This window comes from Narcine bancroftii, chromosome 3 (assembly GCF_036971445.1).
Source record: "Narcine bancroftii isolate sNarBan1 chromosome 3, sNarBan1.hap1, whole genome shotgun sequence".
Taxonomy (NCBI): Eukaryota; Metazoa; Chordata; class Chondrichthyes; order Torpediniformes; family Narcinidae; genus Narcine; species Narcine bancroftii.
Window position 1 is genome coordinate 129,276,730 of NC_091471.1, and position 20,899 is coordinate 129,297,628.

Consider the following 20,899-nt stretch of genomic DNA (forward strand, 5'->3'; position numbering starts at 1 on the left):
CTTTAATTATACCTAATAGCTTGCCCTCCACAGCTGTCTTTGGCAGCAAATTTCCAAGGATTCACCACCCTCTGGCTGAAGAATTTTCTCCTCATTTTTGTTCTACCTTCTCAGGAAACATAGTTCAACTGTGTTAGCTAGATTAGGCAAGAATCGGGAATAGTATGGAACCATTCCCAGATGGGAGAGAAATTCCACTGGCAATTTTTAGATGTGTGACATCAGTTTTGCATTTAATTGCCTTCAATCTATTAGCATCCACCTTCAGACCAGATTGCAACAGCTCCTGCAGGACAAAAATGCAATCAGACCAAATTGTAATGCAGGAGATACTTAAATATCTACTCCAAACTCTGTAATCTATCTTTTAAATAGCAATCTCATTTTGGGTTAACATAAAATTACCAATAGTTTGATCAATTTTGTTCGTGGATGATGTTTGGTGAGGAACAGACAACATTTACAATTGAGTGATAGAGGCCCAACCCTAATATATATAGATTGAGAAGTAATCTTGAATGTTCCCATCTACACTAGTGCTGCCTTAAAAGCAGAGCTCCTCTCTGTTGCCTTGCTTTTCAGCTTGCCATCTGCTACTATGAATATGTTCTTCTAGCATGTGCAGCACTTAGTCTCTTTAAATGATCAATTGTTGTGGGATCAGAGGCAGTTATAATGTTAATATGGATTGGCACCAGTGACAGTCATATCACACTGTCCATGCTTCTGAACCACCATTTATAGAGCTGTGCTTTGACAGTTCCATTTGGATCTGGTGAAGTACAGAACTCTTTGGCAATTTTGGCCACCATTGCAATCGTACAAGCTAGATAAGACAAAGAAAGAGCTACATTGTAGATCATTTGACCTTTTGAGTCTGCTTCACCATTCAGTAAGGTCCTGGCTGATGAAACTTCTCTCATGCCTTGCCCTGACTCCATAATCCTTGCTCAATGGTAAACAAAAACCTTATCCACCCTTTGAATGTAAGGATTCAGTCTCTGAATCAAGAAATACCAAATATTATTTCTTATTTCCATCTTAATGGAGCTCCCCTCCCATTCTGAAAGTGTGACCTAGAGGGAAGCATCCTCTTAGCAATTATCTTGTCATAGCTTGTCTTCTCCTAAACTTCAATGAGCATAGAACGAAACTGTTCAACATTTTGTTGTAAGACAATCCATCCAATTATCATATATATTGCTTTAGATATGGAGACAAAAGCTTTTTTTTTGCTACACTAAATGTGGTCCCACTTTATACCTTTACAACTGCAGTAAAATCTCACTACGTTTATACTCCACCTCCCTTGAAATAAAGGACAACATTAATTTCATTTACTTCATTGATTACCTGCTGCACCTATGTGCTAGCATTGAAATTTAACATTATCTCGCAGTACAGGCCCTGCTGCCTACTATGTTATGCCAACCGATGCAAACCTACCACATATCAATGTAATTTTCCGCTGTTTACATCTATAACTCTTTATTTTTCTTACATCCATGTAGATATCTAAGAGTCTTTCGAATGTCCCTATTGTACCAGCCTTCATCACCATCCAGACAATCACCACTCTCTCAGTAAAAAACTGACATCTTTCCTAAACTTTCCTCCACTCATCTATAACAGATGTCCTCTGGCATTTGCTATTGTTGCCCTGGGGAAAAGCTCCTAGCTTTCCATCATATCTAGGCCCTTCATTAAATTATGCCTCTATTAAGTCACCTCATCATTTATTAGTCCAAATAGCAAAACACTAGCTCTCTCAAACCTGCTTCATATGACATGTTCTCCAATCCATGCAATGTCCTGGTAAATGTCTCTCCTCTTCACCCTCTCCAAAGCATCTACCTCCTTTCTATAATGAGGTGATCAGAACTGAACATAATCCTCAAGAATGGTCTCACCAGAGTTTTATAGAGCTGCAGCATTATCTCACGGCACTTGAATTCAATTCTCCGACTAATGAAGGCCATACGGTTTCTTAAGCATCTCTCAACTTTCATGGCAACCTTGAGGAATCAATGGACCTGGACTCGAAGATGTTTCTGTTCCTTCACACTAACATTAATCACGTTAAATTTTGTGTTTCATCTTGAAACCTCTTTGCGCTGCTACTTTATTTAAATAGTTACCTATTTTATTATTTTTCTCTCTGAGTGAATAAGCTCATATTTTACCATTTCTTTCACCAACACTTTGTTTATGCACACAAGTTATGACTATCCCTGTGTAAACTCTTTATAGCTTCCTCAAAGCATGTCTTTGCCACCCTGCGAACCACTTCTCATCCTCCTCCCCACCTTTTGTATTCTTTTCCTCCCCTGAAGTGAGGCTTTATAGTTTGGAACAGCTCAGATGGATCTTTATATTCCTTTGATCACACACAAACTTGTCTCTTCAGACACAGATAGTTATTTAAGTGTGGTGATATGACAACCTTTTTTTTTCTCAACTTTGTACATTGTTGTCTACTATCTCAAATGTCTTTTGGTGGAAGTGGTATTCTGACTTCTAAATTTCCTATGAATCAGGATTCACCAAATTCACAGATGTGCTGGAGAATCTCAGCAGGTCACCCAAAATTTATCAGGAATAAAAGGTGACCAACATTTCAGGCCTGGGCTTTTCAACATCCCAGGGTTCCTTTAGTTTCCCGTGGGAATACTTTATGCTGGATCTACTTCAGAGATGATTTCAGTGAGTAAAATCACTCCATCCCTGTAGCACTCTCTACTGTGCATTCTCATCATCTATCTCAAGTAGATGGCCTTGACCAAATCCCCATCCTCTCTGTGGGAGATTTGAATTATTCACCCAGCTTGTTATTGAACGCTATGCTGCCTATCCAATCTGCCAGTTGTTTTCCCTACTGACGCTCAGCCTCATGCCATCCTCTTCCACGTTTTCTCTTTCTACCCAAGCTGTTTTGCAGACTAACATTGACTGACTTGCATTAATTTTACTTTAAAGTTGGTGCAGCTTTAAAAGCAATGACGACTATGCTGAATGTGGCTGCTGCTGTGTACGATTCTCCTCTCCCTTTCTCTGCGCTGAGTCATCAGTTGCTGGAAAAATGAGCTCACCACCTCTGTATCTGGGGGTATGGCAGCTGAGTTCCCTGTAATTTCTCACATCTACGCCCTTATTTAAGAGTTCCAAGGTGAATATTACCTCAGAAAAATCCTTTGGAGGTGCCACAACATTTTTTTCTCTCAGTTTCCCCTGCTTGCAAATCCATATTTGTTGTTGATTGTCATGTGTCTTAGGGTGAATCACTGACTGATCTGAGAGTGCCAGCACACAATAGAACTTAGAGAATACCAAGAGTTCCCAGACAAGAGACAATACTTTATTTTGGACATATAGTATAGCGGACCAACATGTCGTGCTTACATATTGTAATTCATGCAGATGATGATCTATAATCACATGAATTATTTATACGTTAAGCTTTAAGTGTACCACAGAAATGAAGATACCATCGAAGAACGCTGGAAAAATTTGGGTTGTTGATGTGAGTTTCAGGGGATGTTGGGTTAGGAGATCAGAGAAGAGAGGAGGACACTAGTTGAGATGATTGGAATTTGAACTTGAACTTCAGTAGCCCACTGACAACAAAGTCATTCAAAAGTTGAGTGTCAAAGCAACGTGGTATCTTGAGGTGCACCAACAGATTGAAATGAACCAGTGGGATGTGGTCATGGAACTGAGCCTTCAGATGTGCAACTTTTGGCAGAGGTAAACTTAGAATTGCTTCACACTTGCAAATGAAGAAAATGTGTGCTCAAATTTATGCAAAATTTTCACAAGCCTGCAAGGAGATACAAGCTGCTATTGTTAATGAGTTAAAGCAACACAGCACTGTGAACAGCCAGCATGATGTAATCTTTTGCTGATATACCAGAGAACTTGGGCTGCTAAACTTTTACTGTGAAGATTTCAGCCTGAAGTTTGTTTACTTGCTTGCTTGTCGTATCTGTTGGGCTGTGATCAAGCCATTAAGGACTGAAGCTGGTAAATGCAAAATGTCCTCCAACATGATTAACCTTCTCTTGGAGACTCTCTCAGTCGATTCTCCTTGAACTCAAAGTACATTGAGTTGTATCACTCTGAAGAACAAAGGCAGCAGGAGATCATTTAATACAATTTCAATAGCTACATTAACATTGTTTACATCATTACCCTAAGTCTGACAAATGGTTCCCTTGAGCTACATATTTACAGTATGACCTCAGTGTAATTGACAAGATGTTTCAAGCACTTCTGGTGAGAAAAAAAGTATAGATGGTCCAAAAGCTTTTAAAGACAGAGTAACCAGACACCAACAATTCGTGCTGTGAGGACTGATTCTCTTGGTGAACAAATATCCCAATCATTGATAGGCAGACCAAATGTGAGCATGGCTTTGCTTGAGATATTAGGTTAAAAATAAGTCAGGTCTGGAACTTTCCTTGATCTTAACATAATGTTCCAAAATTATTGAGCACGTCTTATGTCTGGTTTGAGGTAGGTCAATTAACATAACCCATTGTCTTGTGCTTTGCTGATGCACAGGAAAATGTCTCACAGTTATAGAGCTATGCAGCACATGGAAACAGAACCTTTCTGACTAGGTTGCCTTCTAAGCATGTCCCATTATCCCTCTAAACCTTCCCTATCAACATATCTATTCAAATGTCCTTTAAATGTCAAAATTCTACCCTCATTTTCAGCTTCCTCTGGCAGCTCTTTCCAAATACCCATTATTTTCTTTGTGAATAAGTTGCACCCCAGGATCCAATTAAATCTTCCCCCCTGACCTTAAACCCATTTCCTCCAGTTTTCAACTCCCTGCTGTGGAGAAAAGGGTATGATTATTCACTCATCTATGTCACCCATAATTTCAAATATCTTATAAGGTCATCCCTCAACTTTCTTTGCTCTAGGCAAAAGAGTCCCAGACTATCCAGTCTCTCCTTATAATTCAGGCCCTCCAGTCCCAGTAATATTCTCATGAATATTTTCTACATACTTTCCAGCTTAATGATAATTGCATGCAACTTTCCAAATTTGGTCTGATGAAAGTCTTGTACAGCTTTAATACGATGTCCAAACTCCTGTATTAAAATATGCATTGTAAAATAAGTGAGAATAAACTCATTAATTATTCTATGCCCTGATTAATGAAGGCAAATGTGACAAACATCTCTTTTTCTATTTGAAAATTGTATTTATTAGTATCTTTCATACATTTCAAATTAACTTGCAATATCATAACATAATAAATACAAAATAATTATCAATTTTCACCCCCCACCTCCCACCATCCATAACCCCTACAGATAGAAGAAAAAGATAGGAAAAAAGAAAAGAAAGAACATATTCATCATAATAATTAAACCATATAAATAATACCATAATACATTTCTTGATGAAAGTACCATATTTTCAGAGGGGGATTGGATTAGAACATCACGCTTAGTCTATATTCATAAATCTCATATATGGGTCTCAAATTTGGAAAAAATATCATAATCATCTCTCATATTATAAGTATTTTTTTTTCTGATGGGAGACAATATTTTATTTCATTAAACCATTCTTCTATTTTTACATTATGTTCCAATATCCACATTTTAGCTACACACTTTCTCACTTTTGCTGTTGCTAGACTCAAAAATGTCTTTTTATATTTATCTAGTTCCAACTTAATGTCTTCATATATATTACCCTCTAAAAAATTATTGGATCTAGTTTAACCTTCACTTTTAATATCTTCTCTAACATAATACATAATTCTTTCCAGAAATCTTTTACCTTTTCACACAGCCATGCAGAATGCAAGAAATTACCCACCTCTTTTTTTAATCTAAAACATTGAGTAGAAAATTTTAGATTAAATTTATTCAACTTATAATGTGTGTAATACATTTGATGTAAAAAATATTATATTGAACCTTTTGATATCTAGCATTGATTGTATTAGTTAAACAATCTCTACACAATTTCATCCATATTTCTTCTTGAATTTGTACATTTAAATCCTGTTCCCACATCAATTTATTTTCCTTTATTTCTTGGAATTACCAATAATGTTAATAGGATGGGTGAATTGTCTTAAAATGAATATTTTTCCTAGAATTCAATACCTATTTCAAACATTAACAATTCAGGTACCTGAAATGTTTTTAGATGATTAAATAAGAATATTAGGGTGTTTTTATGAAGAAGAAAATCAGGATAAGTATGGAAAGGTTGACATGGAATAAAGATCAAGGAGGCTTGATATTACCAAGTTTTAAAAGTTATGATAAGGCAGCTCAAATGAGATTTTTGTCTTCTTGGAAGCAAAAGTATCTTGGGTAGATATTGAGTTGAATAATATAGGTGAAGAAAGTCCAGACCAAATACTGTATAAATAGAATTATGGAATTTTTAAAGATAGAAAAGAAATACCAATTTAAAAATGTTGGTTCTGAATATAGAATGGGATACATGTGGAAAGAGGTACCAGGCATTATCAGTTGGCTCAATTAACTTTAAAACAGAATCAGCTTCTTCTGTTTACAATGAATAATTATTTTGTTATGAAAAATGTATATAGAAAATATGAGATTGTTTTAGAGGTTCAATTTTTATGACATTTGATCAATTAAAGAAGAAATATGGGATATTACAAAATATAATATTTGTAAATTATCAATTACGATCATATTTGAAGAAGAAAATAGGAATGGATTTGAGTCCCCCGGAGTATAGTCAACTTGAATGGATTTGAGACCCCTGGAGAATAGTCAACTTGAATGGATTTGAGACCCCCGGAGTATAGTCAACTTGAATACGTTATAAGAGATACCTTTATTATTCAAAGATTAATAACTACTATGTAGAATAAATTACAAACATCTTTTTCACCACCTCTTCTACCTGTGTTACATCTTTCAGTAACTCTATTACTACAAGCCCAGAGGACCCCAAAACCCAGCAACAATAGATATTCATCAAGACAAATGGTTAATTAAACAAAAGTTACTTTTAATTATTTTTAAACATGAAAATAGAATCACACTTTAACTTATCACTATTGACTTAACTAATCTAACTTAACCCCCTTCTAATTCTAAACACACGTGTAGGTCATGTGTGTGTAAGTTCCGAAAAGTTCTCTGGTTCAAAGTTCAATCTCACTTCTCATTCCTCCAAGTTCACTGGTTGCAGGCAATGCTTATACTGTGCACAGAATTTAACATTTATAAAGTTCACCAGGCTTTGGTGCTTGAAAGGTAAATGGTTACCACTGAGGAAGGTTCTTATCAGTTTTCAGAGAGAGATTTGTTGTTCCAGGACACCCACAACTGATTCCTTTTTAATCAGCCACTTCAGTATCTTGCTGATGAAACTTTCCCCCTTCAGGGTTCTCCAGATGATGGCCTCTTTCTTTGAGGTACCACAGAGTTCTTTTTTGTTTCTCTTATTCCAAGTGAAACATTAGACAGCCAGTTCTCTCCTCTTGCATGAACTGCAAGGGATTTGACCAGGCCGAAACAAGAACTCACAGCCCATCTTTCAAAGCCTCCACATCTTTACTGGGGTGACCAGAGTTGCACACAGTGTCCCATTTGGGGCTTCCCAAAGTTTTATACAGCTGAAAAGTGAAGCTCCTTATTTTTATACTCAATGCCCTGCATAATGAAATTAAGCATGGCATATGCTTTCTTTACCACCCTTTCCATTTGTGTGGCCATTTTCAATGAGCTACTGACATGGACCCCGAATCACTTTGCATATCTGTATAAGTACTGTATATACTGCATGTATATTATCAAAGAATACAATAGGACATAGATCAGTGTGTGTATATAGGTGGCTAGGTTAGTAAGTTAACCAGATAACACAGTATATTTGTAGAGGATTATTAAAGAATAGAATAGGATATAAATCAGTCTGTATATATAGATATATATCTAGAGGCTTCCACAACTACCCTCTATATTCTATGAGTCAGCTAATTTCATATCCAGACTATGAATTCACCATGGATTTCATGCATCAGCACTTTCCATGTCGAATGTCTTGCTAAAGTCGACATGGATAACATCCACTGCTTAACTAGAAGTAGTCTTTGCAATTCCCTCATCCATTGCTCTCATATATCAGATTAACCTGATGAGCCACCTGTCAGCCAATGAAATAAAACTAGAAAATTGTGGATTCAGTTGGTCATACAGCATCAACAGAGAAAGAAATATAAATGAAGTTAATGTTTTGCATCAATGATCTTTCATCACAATTTAACCACTAAATAATGTCAGAAATGGTGCTCAGTGTTGGATTAGAGTTTAGATGGTGCTGCTCTCAATGAACCACAACCTGTGCTTAACATGTTTGACAGACCTCCCTGATCTATGTGGTTTGATTGCATTCTGATTTCACCAGCTCAGACAGTCAAAGCTCAGTCCACTCGTCTTCATTATATGTCTGAAAATACCTTCTTGAAGAACTTTAAGAAATTGAATTCATTTGATATGCAAATTGCACATAAAATGGATAAATCCGGGATAAATTATGTGAGCAATAAACTCTACTTGGCTGGAGTTATATTCATTTGGAAAGGCAGGTACTGATTATGAGAGTCAGCATGGTTTGGTGCAGGAGAATTGCAGCTTCATATGTCTTATTGAGTTTCTTTTGAGAAGGGGAAGGCAGAATATGGGGAACTTTAGCAATGTTTTTTAACAAGTTCCCACATGGTTGGCTGGTCTCAAAGGTTATAGAATCATGGTGTTTTTCAAACTTGATCCAGAATTTGCTTCAGTATAGAAAGCAAAAAAGTTATGGTTGAGAGATGCTTTGCTGACTGGGTCGATAATTAATGATATATGGCAGGGAAGAGTACAGAGACATTTTTGTTTGTCATATATTTTAATGGCTTGGATGAGAACCTTGGTAGAGAGATTAGTACATTTGATAATGACACATCATTTGTGGAAGAGTACAGAGCAAATAAAGTTCTGAAAGGAAGCATAGGAAAGTTGGCTGGAGTGGTGCCAGAGGGGAATTAAACCAGACAAGTGTGAGGTAATGAATTCTGGTACATCAAATAATGACAAGACATCTGAAATAAATGAGATGGTCCCCAGGTATGTTGACGTACAGAGGGACCTTCAGGTAGACGTTCACAGCTCTCTGAAAATAGCAAGTTTTATCCAGAGAGAATGATGGTTAAATGGAATGAACTACCTGTGGAAATTGCGGACAGATGCAACGACGAGGTACTTGGATAGGAAAGCTACTGAAAGCTAATGCGAGCAAATAGGAATGGATAGGCATCATGGTCAGCATGGATGAGATACATTTTTATTTAAAAATATTAGAAGCCGATACTGTCCAATTCTATGTTTCTGAAGGTAGGAGGAAGCATTCGGGGAAAACCCATGCAGGTCGGGGAGAATGAAAAATTCCTAACAGACAGCAGCACCGATTCAAACCCAGGTTGTTGCTGCTATAACTACATTGTGCTAACCACTGAAAGGTTGATGGGCTGAAAAGACCCCCTTTATGCTCAACAACTCTATGACTTGGAATTACTTTGGAATGGAACTATATTCAATGGGAAATGGGCATGACAACTCTTTGCAGGAACAATACACAAAATGCTAGATGAACTCAACTGGGCAGTTTGGATCCATGGAAGGCAATAGATGGTCAACATTTCAGGCTGAACCATTGAATGTCCATTGCCTTTCATGGATGGTTTCTGACCCATTGAGTTCCTCTACTATTTTGTATTGTTGCTCCAGATTCCCAATCTCTTTTGTTTACTTTTTTGCACATTTCACCTTTGTATGTTTGATGTCTACTCAGCACCAATTGCTCACTGAATGCTGTCACAGGTTACACATCACATAGTCCCTCTATTGCTGGCATAAACTGGAGTTTGCAGACACAACCTAGACATTTGCTCATCACTCAGTGATTAAATCAGGAGCACATGGCATTGGGGCCTGGTGAGATATTAATTACTTCATTCAACCATTGTACTGTGACAATGATGTATGGCACACAGCACCTTGTAGCCATGGTTTTTAACATTCAGCATTGTGGAAGCAGCATCACTTGTTTCCCTATCACTGTTTACAGAATTGTTTTGCAAGTCATATTAGAGCAGCCTCCTGTGGTACCTTGAACTTCTTTAATTTTCCAATAGTGTTGAAGCACTGGTAGCGTGGATTATGATCATGCGGTGGGAGGTACCCATATACAGAGAGATAATCTCCTATGTATTTTACATCACCTCCATTGCAGCCTTAACTGGAGTGACTCATTTCATATATTGAGGGGAGATTTCCTTTAAGACCTGGAACTCTTCCCAGTGATCATTGTCCCAGTTTCATGGCATCAGAGACTTTTCAGGCAGCGTGGATCATGTAGATAGGAGTCCAAATGCATTTTAACTCACCATTTCTGATACATTCTTTTCACAAAGAATTATGCATTTGTGTGACATTCATCACATGCTTAGCTCAGCAAATGATGGTTAAATCCAATTTCTAGGCAATTGCATCCTCGGAAATTGTAATAGGCTTTGGTGATGTTATCCAGTGAACCTGTCCAGTTTAACCCACATAAATACTTATGAAACTTCTTTTTACAGTGGGATCATGCAATACATTTTATCTGTGGAATGTTTTACTACCAGATAATTATTATTTCCCCCTCAATGCAAAATCTTTGGTGTACTTCAGCTATTCATTGCAATTCATTAATACTGCCCATTGCTGCAGCCCACTGCTGCTGTCCATCATTATTGTCCACTTCTGTTGCCTATTGCTGCAGTTCATCACTGCAGCCCATCGCTGTTCTCATTGGTGCTGCCCACCACTGCAGTTCATCACTGCAGCCCATCACTGTTCCCATTGGTGCTGCCCACCACTGCAGTTCATCACTGTAGCCCATCGCTGTTCCCATTGTTGCTGCCGATCACTGCAGTTCATCACTGCAGGCCATCGCTGTTCCCATTGCTGCTGCCCACCACTGCAGTTCATCACTGCAGCCCATCACTGTTCCCATTGGTGCTGCCCACCACTGCAGTTCATCACTGTAGCCCATCGCTGCTGTGGATTGCTGCTCTCCATCGCTGAAGCCCATCATTTCAGCCCATAACCTCTGCCCATCGCTGCTGCCCATGGGAGTTATTAATTTGGTTTGAGGGGAGCTGGTTCAGAAATGGGTGAATCTGGGATTTAGTGTTGGGTGGGCAGACACCAAATCATGTGAATGACCCAACAGGAGGCCTGGGGAACTAGAAGGGAGGTCAGAAAATGAGGTAGAGAGGGTCAGATGATGTGGCCCATTATCATATTGTCATGTTATTACAGAATTTAGGGCAGGCCTCATTGATTTCATTAATTTCCAAAGTCTCCTCATATCAGATTTGAATATATCCAACAAATGTGCACTTAGTGGCCTGTGGGAAAGAAAAGTTCCAGAAATTGTAATTCTCTGAGATTTTTTCTCCATGACATTTGTGACAACATTAGTTCCTAAGGCTTGACCCCTTAATTCTAGAGACTTGTGGAGGGGGAGGAACTATGAAACAGAGTGTGATTTGGTTCTAATGTTGACAAACATCAATGATGAGTTGAATCATTTTTATTTAATGGTAAATAACACATCACTTTTTGATAAGTAGCACACACTTCCCATCCGATTTGTGTAACATCCCCTGGATCCTTCTCACCATTGTTTAAACTTTTGACCTATAATTACAAATCTGCCAAAAGACAGACTTTCAGATCTGCCAAATATTTACACTTTGGATTTTCAGGATCCTTTTCCCATTCAATGTTTATCCACTGTGCAATCCTAAGATGAAGGTGAATTCACCATAAAACATGGTTAAAAATCACTGAGGTTTTCCAATGATTCACACAATTATTGTGCTTGCAAATATATTCCCCCTAACATCCCTTTCTTCCATCTCTTGTGCATAAAGTTCAATAATGTATGTGTGCCTGTAAAACACACTGCTGGAAAAACTCAGTCAAGCAGTGTCCTTTATATAGCAAAGACAAAAATACATATCCACTGTTTCAGGCTTGAGGCCTTAATCAAGCTGTGGGAAAATGTTGTTAGGTGTCTGAACAAAGAGTATGTGGGGCTGGGGGGGGGGGGGGGGTGGTCACAAAGACAGGAGGTGATTTGAAGAGGGGAAGGGAAGGGACAGCAGAGATCAAGAGGAGGAAGGATGGCTAGGTGAAGGGAGGGGGAAGGGAGGGAGGAGATCTGGAAAGGGGAAGGGAAGGGGGAAGTGGAAGGCTTTCTCTACATTGGAGAGACTGGGCACAATTTGGGAGATCGCTTCGCTGAGCATCTTCACTCTGTCCGCACCAGTGGCAGAGAACTCCCAGTAGCCAACCATTTCAGTTCTGCATCACCATCTCACACTCACATGTCTGTCCATAACCTTATGTACTATTTCACCAAGACCACCCGCAAATTGGAGGAACAACACCTGATTTTGCCTCTGGGCACTCTCCAGCTGGATGGCATTAACATCGACTTTTCCAGTTTCTGTTCACATGCTGTCTTCTTCCCCCTCCCCCTTCCTTTCCCTTTCCAGTTCTCCTCCCTCCCTTCATCTAGCGATCCCTCTTCCCCTTGATCTCGGCTGTCCCATCCTGCCCTTCTCTGCCTATCACCTCCTGCCTTTGCAACCACCTCTCCCCGCCTATTCTTTTGCTTGGATGCCGACCGACATTTTCCCATACCTCGATGAAGGGCTCAAGCTCGAAACGTCAGTTCTGTATTTTTGCCTTTGCTACATAAAGGACACTGGTTGACCTTCTGGGTTTCTCCAGCTTTATGTTTTTACTTCAACCACAGTGTCTGCAGATATTCATGCCTAATCAGCATTGTCCAACCCATGCATGAATTAGAAAATAAAAATCTCAGTCAATTATATCACTCTTTACTGATGTAGTGACTTTCACATCATTGAAACCTGTCAGCTATAAACATCTCAAATCAATGTTGTGTCAAGAAAATCATTCCAATCATGTCTTCAAAATTATTAAGTATTTTTACATCAGTGTAAATCACCTAATGTCACTTATTGCTGAATTAATCCTTGTTGTTTTTATACCATTAGAATTAATTGGTTGATTTGTGAAGTATCGAGTGCTTCTTGGAGTGCCACATCAAGTACACGTTAAACAAATACATGCACAGGCGTCTTCACTCTGCTGGATCAACCAAATGAAGGCCATCTTCCTCGACTACGAGGGATAGCCATGGTGAAATATTAACACAAATGTGTTGTATTTTAATGCATTTTGCTTGAATTTTACTAGAATGCCTGAATTTTCCTTTTATGGACTTTTGTCTAGTTGCAGAGCTCCTGCAGCCATGAAAGGCTGACCAGTGACCCATTAAATGCTTCTTTGCCAGTGTTAAGAGGAAGAGAGTACATTGCTCAGAGCAATGGCCTACATCCCTTTTCCCTTTACTCTGTAGTCAGACATTGCACAGCAGTCAGATGATCCACCCACTGAGTGGTCTGACAGCTGTCAAGATGTATTGCAATTGCAACCAGCGGATGTACTTTCCAGGCAGAAATAGGACACATCAAGTAGGCAAATTGCCTGAGACAGTTGTGGTAACAATATTGAATAAATTATTTTGCAATAATCAGATCACTACCACCAAATATGGTTAGCAGTATCATGAATAATATTTGATAATTTAGAAATATTGCCAAATATGCCAGGGGTGCAGTTTAATTGGATGCAAATCTGTGGGCCGAAATAGCCTGTTACTGTACTGTATGTTTAATTAAAATTTGACTTTCACTATTGCTGGATTCATAGAGTCCACTGTAATGGAAGAGGCAGAGGTAGACAAATGTTTATTGGTCCACCATATGAAGAATTTCAAATAAGGGCAGCTTCTGTGAGTTTATTCTCTTATTTTTTTTTAGTGGACTTGTTAGGTAGGGAGAGATCTGTGAAAAATAAGGCCTGAAGAACTCATTGTCTTCAGACTATAACTGTATTAACATATTACTGGAGACTCAGTAGTTTCTTTTTAATAAGAGGAGAGGGAAACAACTGGTGATGAGAGAGGTGCTGAGTTATAGCACAGTAATGTAATGGATAAATATTGGGAGGAAATTTGGTAAGATTAGAGTAGGTAACATACATACATTTTAAAACAGATCTTATTTGAAAGACTGAATAATTCATATTTAGTAATATTGCAAGATCTCTGAAGAATATGATGCACATTTCACAAATAGGTGCTAATTAAAATGATGGCGTGAAATGAAAAGACCATTGTTTTGGAGGATTCAAACTGGCTACAAGTACCTTTCTGCAGAGTGCTCACAGAAAGGTCACTCCTGGGATTTGTTTACCTAAGAAAACATCTTGACCAAGGAGAAGAACTCCTGTTCTTTGCTGAAGAAGGTGGGGGTTTTCCAAGTGAGAGAGTCAGTTGGAAGTTGAAGAGAGAGAGAGAGAGTGAGAGAGAGAGAGAGAGAGAGAGAGAGAGAGAGAGAGAGAGAGAGAGAGAGAGAGAGAGAGAGAGAGAAGAGAGAGGAAGGAGAAACAAACTCTCCAAGCTAGTGTGTGTGACACCGAAAAGAGACTGAACAGTCACGGCTGAAACAAGCCTCATTGGAAACAGAAAATTCCAAAGCAGTGGATGGCTGGAAGTGCTATCTGTCTGATGTTTCTCTTGAAATAAGGGGAACAGAAAGGAACTCTGTGGTAGCCTGAAGAAGGAGGTTACCATCTGGGAAACCCTGATGGGGCAAGTTTCATCAGCAAGACATTGAGGTGACTAATGGCAGTACCTCAGTTGTTGAAATCCTGGAACAACAAATTTCTCTCTGCAAACCCTACAAGAACCTTCCTGAGTGGTAAACATTTACCTTTCGAGCACCAAAGCCTGGTGAACTTTATACATGTTAAATTCTGTGCACAGTATAAGAATTGCCTGCATCCAAAGAACTTGGAAGAAGGAGAAATGAGAATGAACCGTGAACCAAATAACTTTTCTTAAATTTACACACACATTGCATACATGTGGGCTTAGAATTAGAAGGGGGTTAATTTGGGTTAGTTAAGAATAGAGATAAGTGAAAGTTTGATTCTGTTTTCATGTTTAAAGTTGATTAAAAACAACTTTTGTTTTAAAAACTACTTGGCTTGGTGAATGTCGATTCTTGCTGGATTTTGTGGTCTTTTGGGCTCGTAACAGTAAGAAGTCACAAATTTAAGTCTTATCTGTTGTTAGTGCCTTCTTGTACCCTAATTTTAGGGAGATTATTGTATAACAACCTATATTTCAACAGACAATAACTATTTTAATCTCTTTACTGAAGGGGTTTAGCTGTCAATAACCACTACTCCAAGTATTGGGTCCAGCCTCCAACCAAGGATGAGATGTTTCTCACTAATAAAATAGTTTAAGCACAGGCATATTATTTCAAATTAAGCATAGTTTATTCTGAAGATTAAATTACAGCAGTGATTACAATATTTCCAAAACTCAAGATAATTCTTCCAAACCAAAAAAAAGACAAACGAATGAGTTGCAGACGAAAAGTTGTCAATTGCAGGAAGAGGGCTCAATAAAGAGATCCTTCTTGGTCTGAGGTTGAGAAGTAGATTCTGTGCTTTCTTCTTTTTAATTCCTACAAACCTTTAATGTCTTCTAATATTTACACTGCTTTACCAATCAACATCTACATGTAATGTTTTGTGACTACATTGATCTTGTTTCTCTTGAACAGATCAAATGTATAGTGTTTTAATTCTTCAATGTAAACAATATTGTTTCTCTTCAGGGCAAGAGGATGGACAAAAGTTACCAACTAGAAATTTAAATGACTTAGCTATAAGTATTTTGCACTTTGGACAATTTCTTCAGCTGTGTTAAAAGGCTGAGGTTAGCAACAGTCTCATTGCAAAGTGATGGTGAGTAGGAACTTTGGTGATGGGATGAATGGCAGCAACAGCATTTAATATCAATTTAACCTGTTCCTCTTCAGTTTTTCTGTGACACAATAGCATGAAAGCCCAGCAGAAATATATCTAAATTAAGAATTAAATATTCATTCATGAGTTACTGATTCAAATTTATTATTGTGAAATGATGCCTCAGGATATGTTGCATTAATAAAATCTTACCTGAGAGGAAACCAGAGCATGGAAAATAGATGGTGCAATATTATTTTATGAATGATTTAATATGATTTTTAAAATATTCATTATTTTAATATTTATTTGTTTTCTAATAAAAATTTGCTTAAATCTTTGTATAAATAATAGACATGAGAAATTTATTGCATTATATTAAATATTTGTGTGCTACCAGTGCATAGTTTAATTTCCAGATTCACGTAGTTCATAAAAAGTAGACAGAATAAAATGTAAAAAATCAAGCATTATCTTTGCCTTAATGATGATGTTCTGGATTTACACGGAGCTTATCATAATTATGCTGCTGTTTCCAGCCACTAATGTTGCTTCTACAGTCATTGCACTGTCAAAGTGACAACAGTGGATTAGGTTTAGCCTTAACTGAATTTCAGAGATGAATTTGTCCTCGGTGTTTTTGGCATAGGTGAGAAATCTGCAGGAGAGAACATGAAAACTTGCAGAGACCATGGCAAATGCTGATGTAGGTGGAAATTCAAATGAATCCAAAAGGACAAAAGCCACATAGTGCAGATGTGGAAGATCTGAAGATCTGCAGGCTAGACATAGGCTTCACATTTCAAGCTGATAATCTTTTATTGGAATTGCGGTATTTCTGAAGCTGAATAGAGTGCAATTTGTTTCTGCCAAACTGAGAATTTGTATGCAATCAATGGTAGATTTTCATCTGAGCACAATGTCAAGGGTTGATATGTCTCCAACATTCTGTTGAAATCATGTCCCATTATTGTACTGCAATATTATTCTGGAAGCCTGTAAAAGGTTAACCCTGCTATGTGAAATTTGCCTATAAAAACTCACTGACCAAAGGAATGTACAGGAAGCCAATGTATTGGGAATGTCTGATTTGATGGAGGATATCATACAGTGTGGATAGCACTTCAAATCAGAGAGAGAACTTTACAAAGAAAACTCCAGGCACTCATCATTTCAAATATGTTAATGATCATTCTGGCTCCATCAAGTTTATCCATGGCTGAATTCTGCTTAAGTACAATTGCTTGCTCCTTGAGCTCAAAAGTGATAATGGGTTATAAATTGAACAGCAGAGGTCAATATTTCCTTGCATTTAATGTGAAGGCTGAAATGGTAAAGACAATAAGGGGTGAATAGTGAGTGACCTCTTACATTCAGCACCACACACCCACAAGGATGCAGCCACAACCTGTGGTTTGGGAATGCAGGAAATTATGTGCAACACTCGCCATTTCTGTGGCTACAATTTTTTTTCTTCACTTTAGGCATTTTTGGTGAAGACTGCATTTGTTGTCCAACCATTACTGGCTTTAAAATGATCTTAGTGGGCAGTCATTTTTAACCTCTGCACTACTCCTGGCAACAGTCCCTCCACTCTGCTGCCTGGGAAGAAATTAAAAGGTTCAGATCCATTGATGATGAAGGATCAGCAATACATTTCCAAGTCACAATGGGGTGTGACTGGAAAGGAACCGGAGAGTGGTAGTGTTCCCCAGACGCACCTGAACTGGTCCTTCTTGATTGTAGAGGCCACGTTATCAGGTTAGCCTAGGTAAGGAACTGAACTGTGTTTTGTAGATGGTACTCACTATAGTCGCTCTGCACAGGTAGCTTAATGAATGGTTTCAGGTGCTTGATATTATAAGGACTGCTTTATGCTGGATGAAGCTAGGTTTACTGAAAGTTGTTGATGTTGCATTCCTCTAGGTAACTGGACACTGTTTTATCAAACTCTTCATTTCAGCCTTTTCAATAGTGGTTCTGGAATGTGAAGAGACATATCATGCCCTGTGATGTGCTCCTGTTGACACAGTATTTATGTGCCTGGTCTAGTTGAGATTTTCCCCTCTCACAGAATGGAGATCTAATCATCCTGAACTCATGAACTTCAATGCTTCAGGGTACATTCAAACTGTCACAGGAGTAGGGACAAGCTGCTCTTTGATGCACCACACCATCATAAGTGTGACAGGGGCAGGGGGTCTGTGAAGGTGCTCATGCTGCAATGGAAGCAGAAGCACCAATTGCCTTTCTTTTGTACAGACCTCAGTGACAGCATGTGTTTGCATTAATGTTGCAGTGAGCCAAACAATTCTACTGAAGCATAACAGCAGACAATATGCAGCTCATGTGCAAAGTCAACCTCAATAGACCTCAGGCACCACCAGCTATACCACATGCTACCCTTAGATTCATGATATGTCATTCAAGCATGTGACATGAATGGATGGACAGATAAAGTCATAGATACAACACAAAACCAGATCCTTCAGCCCATTGAGTCAGTGCTGTCACCCCACTCACTGAAATGTATCCTAAATGAATCCATTTCTTGTTCTCGCCACATTTTTATCAACCCCCTGCAGTTTCTACGAGATAGCTACACACCAGGAGTAACTTCCTGAGGCCAGGTAACCCGCTAGCCTGCTCATCCTAGGGATTTGGGAGGAAACCGGAGCATCTGGACTAAAGGAAGTTCATATAGTCATATAGTTCATATAGTTCATATAGTCATGGGAAGGACATGGACATTCCACACAGACAACACCTGGGTCTTCAGTGTTGTCCGGCAGCAGCTCTGCTCACTGTGCCACAGTGCTACTCCACATGGCTGCGTGAATGATTTAAACATGGGGGATTCTCCTTGATATTGATTCATGACCCCTAGTTGCGGGGAGAGCCAGTGGAACTAAAATCTACCTCAACAACATCTAAGCCCAAACCAATGTGAAGAATATTTTGGAGCACTGATACAGAGATACCGTTGCCTAGTTACTGTTGATGGTGGAGCATTAGGAGCTCAGCCTAGGCAAAGTGCCCAAAACAGTGATATATGCTCTATGATCCATTTTATTGCAATCAAAGAGGGCAGTGATAATGTAGAATGCGAATGATATTACCATAAACAGATCTATCATTCTCAACATCCTAAAAATGATGGCATTAACAGAAAATTCCCTGTTTCAAGAGAACTGCAAACATTTCATTCAGGGGCAACACTATGGAGGTAAGAGGTGACATGGGCCTCTGCATACCATCTACTGCCTTTCCTGAAAAGTGCTGAAAGCCCAGCCACAACATTTCCACTGTGTGTCCACCCCCAGCGACTCATGATGAGTAAGTGAAGTGCCTGAACTCCAAGTACAATGAGAAGTGATCCATGGGTAATGGTGAGCGTGACAATATGCCCGGCCAATCACTAATTGGACACTGAGTAGCCCGCTCATCTGCCAAGTGAGCACACGGGGTGATATAAGCTGCATAATTATGTCTACTGTCTCTGTTACTGACATTAACACCACAGAAACAGAAATCTTTCTACAGTTGCAGACTCTCCCACCTCTGGGGGGGCCAACTAGAATGAGCAGTGCATGCTGAATCATGTCAACTCCACATCCTTCCCAGGGATGCAGGGATTTCAGAAGCAGTGGTCCCCACCAGCTTCTTCTCACGCTCCTGCATTGTACAACTTTGACTTGCAAAGAGCAAAGTGACAGGGAGGTCACCATAACACATAAGAAAGCACGTAGCTTATACTTTGTGAATGTTTAATAATGCACATGCTGCAGGCCCTAACTCTCCTGGAGCTGTACACAGCACTACTTTTTTGTCCTGTACAGTGGGAAAAGATTAGCTGGGTTCACCAATTCTATTATTAATTTGTCTTCTCATACATGCACCAAGTACTGATCCCAATAGCTCATTGGCTGATTCATTCAGAAATGTTGAACTTTTTCCCCCCTTTAACGAATACCAAATTTGTCATCTGTGACTATAGCAACAGGACTCTGCAAATCTTATTGGCTGAATAAAATATAATGCTGTACAGTGCTGGGGACTGTCTTCATTCCAAATATTGAAGTAAATAACCCAATCATTTTCAGTGGGGGACAGATAAGACAACCTTTGACAAGATTCCTTTGATTTATTTTGAAAAAGAACTATCTAATTTTGTCTCGCTCTTGGGGTCTCGTCTCATTCCCTTTGTAAACTGTTATAGGTTTTTCCCTGCTGACAGTCTGTGCGTCAAATGCCCTCTTCTGAAAGGATTGTCTGAATTACCTATTTCTTGTTTCACCCATAATTTGAAACAATAATTACTTGTTGATGAAGTTGATCACTGGATCCCTTCTGCATTTTCTGCTCCACCATCTTTCCCACACCACAACTTTCTCTTGAACAACTCCGACAAGCTTTAGATCTGAATATTTGCTACCGATGAGCTGGCATTTCATCCGCAACTCATAGAGCTACTTTTTCTGTCTGTAGTAAAACACCGCATCCCTTCAACTCCCTTGTCCAGTGGAGCTGTTTCATCTATCTGTTGCCAAGATTACAACTTCTCAATTGCCTGAAAATTGGACCAATTTACTCATGCTTTTCCTGTTTAATGTGTCCAATAAAGATGCTTTGTACATGTTAGATCAAGCTGGCAATCACTTCCAGGTTGGCTGCCAACCATCAGGAAATTGGCAGAGCACTCTTGGGTGTGAATGCAAAGCATAAAAGTGCTGGAGAATCTCAGCAGGTCACACAACATTCATAAGAAAATGCGACCAACAATTCGTGCCTGAGCCCTTCTTCAGGAATCTCGAAAATACAGGTGAGTGCCTGAATAAAAAAGTGGGTTAAGGGTGGGTGGGGAGGAGAGGAAGGGAAAGAAAGCAGGGAGACCATAGGCTAACAGGAGAAATTTAATTGGTGGATACAGGTGG

The 20,899-nt window shown here is 39.0% G+C and overlaps 1 long non-coding RNA gene across 1 annotated transcript; it reads left to right on the forward strand.

Moving 5' to 3' along the window:
• The first annotated feature begins 13,766 nt into the window (after positions 1-13,766).
• On the forward strand, positions 13,767-16,886 carry LOC138756229 (uncharacterized). Its single transcript, XR_011352885.1, has 3 exons — positions 13,767-13,935; positions 15,836-15,965; positions 16,615-16,886. It is a non-coding gene; the product is annotated as an uncharacterized lncRNA (long non-coding RNA).
• The last annotated feature ends 4,013 nt before the right edge of the window (positions 16,887-20,899 follow it).